Source organism: Erythrolamprus reginae, chromosome 4, assembly GCF_031021105.1.
Source record: "Erythrolamprus reginae isolate rEryReg1 chromosome 4, rEryReg1.hap1, whole genome shotgun sequence".
Taxonomy (NCBI): domain Eukaryota; kingdom Metazoa; phylum Chordata; class Lepidosauria; order Squamata; family Dipsadidae; genus Erythrolamprus; species Erythrolamprus reginae.
The window spans coordinates 37,278,206-37,282,733 of record NC_091953.1 but is presented as its reverse complement, the minus strand read 5'-3'; positions in this window follow the sequence as shown (position 1 = coordinate 37,282,733).

Sequence of the window (4,528 nt, the reverse complement as noted above, 5' to 3'; positions counted from 1 at the left end):
TATTTTTATACTATAAGATTGCATTTTTCCTAAATAATAATATAACTCTATACCAGTGATGGTGAATCTTTTTTTCCTTGGGTGCTGAAAAAGCATGGGAACATGCTATCACGTATGCGCGAGTGCCCACACCCATAATTCAAGGCCTGGGGAGGGTGAAAACAGCTTCCCTTGCCCTCTGGAGGCTAGAAGCAGCCTATTTCCCAACTTCTGGTAGGTCCAATAGGTTTCTGTTTCATCCTCACCAGGCTCCAAAGGCTTCCCTGAAGCCGGGGGAGGGTAAAAAAGTATTCCCCATTCCCCCAGGGACTGTGGAAGCCAAAAATGCCCTCCCAGAGCCTCTGTGCAAGCCAAAAACCAGCTGGCTGGCATACATGCACATTGGAGGTGTGAGCTAGGGCAACAGTTCACGTGCCAGCAGATATGGCTTGACGTGCTACCTGTGAGACCCGTGCCATAGGTTCGCCATCACTGCCCTATATATATGCTGGCAGTCAAGATAGAATGAGAAATTTATATTACACCAACCACGTTACTGATAATCCTGGTTTATGATATGAATATGTACTGTTTAGACAAGAATATTGACAGATTGATAAGTGTTCGTTCTGGTTTTGTTATTTAGGCTGATAAAGCCATTTTATGAGATGTTAATGGCAAAATAACTGCAGAAATACTACTGAAATACATTTTGTAACCTTAAAATTTATATCTCCAACTATAAAATCGTCCAGAGATGCTTACATATTGAAAAAAATAATTTTGCATATTTTGCACTAGCATTCAGAATGTCACTGCAATGTAAATTATTGTAACTTAATAGTAATTGGTGAACTTGGCTCAGACCTGCAGTATTCTGATAATTTATGTGCTACAACATGCCAGTTTTATAAAGGCAAGATCCACTAGGGAGAGAATATAGAAAATTATGAAAACTACTGGTGCATGGCGACCTTCATTTATCAGCTGAAAGCCATAAATCCAGGAAACTCCCACTTGAATATCTGCCTAACAACTAACATTCTCAGTAGAAAGCCAATGGGTTTGAACGCCAAGACATAGGAAGACAAATGACCCTACAAAAAAAGTGCCAGGCTTTGACCTACCAGGTCAGCTGTGGACAATCCTAAATAGGATTCACATGTTGCATGGCATCTGCTGGAAGTGTATAAATGGGGCATAGGATCCTCCTCTCAAGTGTGAATACATGGTCCATCAAAATATTTCGCATTGTGACTGGCTATAAGCTGAGGGCATATACCAGTACAGTATCTGATTTTTTAAAATACACAACGTTGAACTTCAATAGTTAAAAGGCCTTGACATTGGTATTTGAACACTGATCTTTTTAACATTGATAATTTTTTGTGTTTTACAAATCTAGGTGAAATGCCATGTGCTAAATGTGCTGGTAAACAATCATCTGGGAATTCTGAAACAAAGTTTGCTGACCTCAACAGACTGTCTAAAGATATCAATACAACCTCCAAAACAATCTCTGAAAAGATAGAATCACACCTACTATCCATTGAAAAAAATATCCAAATACTATTAAACGCTAAACCTCCAAACCTAATTCCCTCTACCACTCCACCTCCACCTGTCTACACCCCAACAAGTCCATCTCAACCACTACCCATAACACAAAGACAGTCCGACTCTTTTCCAGACATCTTTACTCTTATCAAAGATGCAATTGAGTGTGAAGAAAAACGCCGGAATGCCATCCTCTTCGGCCTTGAAGAAACTGATGAACCTGATATAACCAAAATATGGAACATTATCCGCCAACATTCACTCTCTCAGTCAATCACCCCAGAAGATATATTAGAAGTCTCCAGAAGTGGACCAGAGTATAAGTATAGTGATGGCTCTGTGGCACCACGTTTCTGCATAGTGGTCTGCAAAAATGAATCTACAAAACAGCTTTTCATCAAGATCATCAACCTCATAGCCAGAAACGACATCATTTACAACAAACTTAGATCCAGACCTGATCTTTCGCTCCTTCAACGCATCCGCTTCCGTGAACTAAGGGCAGAACTAAAGAGACGCCTAGACTTGGGTGAAACAAACCTATACATAGACTACCGGACTGAATGCATCAAATCCATGACCCACCACCCTTCCTACCTCTTCCAGCCTAGCACCTCTCATCAACTACAAGCACCTACATCTTCCAACTGACCATCCTGCAACAACAAATCGACACCTACCAACCAGCCACACTACAACAACAAAATGACATCCCAAACACCACAAGCAAAGATTAGGAAAGTGCGCTCCTTACTACCTCTAACCCAGTGGTCCCCAACGTTTTTTCCACCAGGGACCAGTTTCAGCAAGGCAATTTTTCTATGGCCCGGTGGGGGCGGAAAGGGGTGTGGTTGGGGGCGGGATTAAGCATGGGGGTGCTGGTCCTTCCCGCCCCTCTTTCCCGCCATCGCCCTGTGGCCGGCAGAACCTGCCTCCCAAACCCTCTTGCCCGGTGGCAGGTGAAGCGCTGGAGGGAGGGGGTCAGGCCGGCCCTCCTGCCTCCCCCCCAGCCAAAAACGCAAAGGCGTGCCACGGCAGAAGCCAAAAGAGGCTTGAGCCTCCCGGTCCTTCCCGCCCCTCTGTCCCGTCCATCGCCCTGTGGCCGGCAGAACCTGCCTCCCAAGGCCTCTTTCCCAGCGGGAGATGAAGCACTGGAGGGAGGGGGCGGCGGCAGGAGGACTAGCAGCTGCTGACTCCACGGACCGGTGCAACATGCCCCGCGGCCCGGTACTGGTCCGCGGCCCGGTGGTTGGGGACCCCTGCTCTAACCAATCCAAAATCTACTCCCAACACAATGCCAGAAGTATGGCCAACAAGATGTCTGAATTCCTCCTTCTTGACTCCTCCGTCTTCAATATTATCTTTGTCTGTGAAACATGGCTCAATGTATCCTATCCAGACTCCATTATTACAACAAGGAACTATCTTGTCTCTCGTTCTGACAGTGAATCCCGCAGAAGAGGCGGGGTAGCTATATTCTACAAAAAATCTCTAAATCTAAAAAAAAATCAAAGTTGCACAGGATCTATCGCTCCCTGAAGCTATTGTCTCTGATCTATCCCTAAATACCACCATTTGCTTCTTACTCTGCTACAGAGCTCCAGACTATGACATCGCACATGGAAACAAATTATGCACACTACTAATGTGGGCTATCCACTGCCCACACCCCATCATCTTCCTCGGAGACCTCAACCTGCCACACATTAACTGGACCTTGAATGTAGCATGGAACCTATCCATTCTATATATAACACCGTCACCAGTCTGGGACTCAACCAACTAGTAACTAGCAATACTAGACTAGATAATTGTCTGGATCTCATCTTCTGCAACAGTAAAAGTGCAGAATATGGCTTACAAATAAAAGAACCATTTTCCAACAGCGACCACAGCATGATAAACTACAGTCTCAATCTAAGCCACACTAAGATCCACTCAAATAATGCGACACCAAAATTCAATTTCAAAAAAGTGAACTATGAACTCATTGATGCCCATCTCTCAACATTAAACTGGCAAACTCTTCTCTAACTGCAACTTTACTGGTGACCTCTACAACACATTCTTGCTTGAAATGAAAATAATTATCAGACTTCAGGTACCACTAACATCTACCTCAAAAAAGAAAAATAACCTTCTCACCTCAATAATAAAATTACAAACAAGGAAAAAATCACTCTAGTGGAAAAACAAAAAAGGACAAGTAGCCAATTTCAAAAGCCGTTATAAAAGCATATGCAACCAAATAAAAGCAAACAAGCAATACTAGACGAAAACCACCTACAAATTAAATCTAATCGAGCCTTCTACAACTTTGTCAACAACAAACTCAAGGATTCTAGACCTATCCCACCTCTCAGGACCCAACAACAAGGAATACCCTGATGATGCATCTAAAGCTAACCTCCTCAACTCATTCTTTGGCTCTGTCTTTGTTAACAGTAACGGCTCATCCCCCAATTTCATCAATCGCACCTCAAACTCTCTCAACAACTTAACCCTAATAGCTGGATTACATCATTCATGTCAAACAGACAAGAAGTGGTAAAAATAGGAAGCACCATATCTACCCCTGTCCCTGTTAAAAGTGGTGTCCCCCAAGGTAGCGTACTGGGACCAATGCTCTTCATTCTGTACATCAATGACCTTTGTGATCACATCACAAGCAACTGTGTTCTCTTTGCAGATGATGTACAACTCTTCAACACCACTGACAACATAGCTATTCTCCAAAGAGATCTAGACTGTTTCTGATTGGTCTAATACATGGCAACTCCAAATCTCAACCAGCAAATGCTCTGTCCTACACATTGGCAACAAAAGTCTGAGCTACAAATACACACTGAATAAACAAACTATCACAGATAACCCCCACTCGGTTAAAGACCTCATAGTACTAATAACAAAAGACCTAAGTGCCAAAGCCCACTGCAACAACTTCGCCAAGGAGGCTTCAAGAGTTGTTAACCTAATCCTACATAGCTTCTGC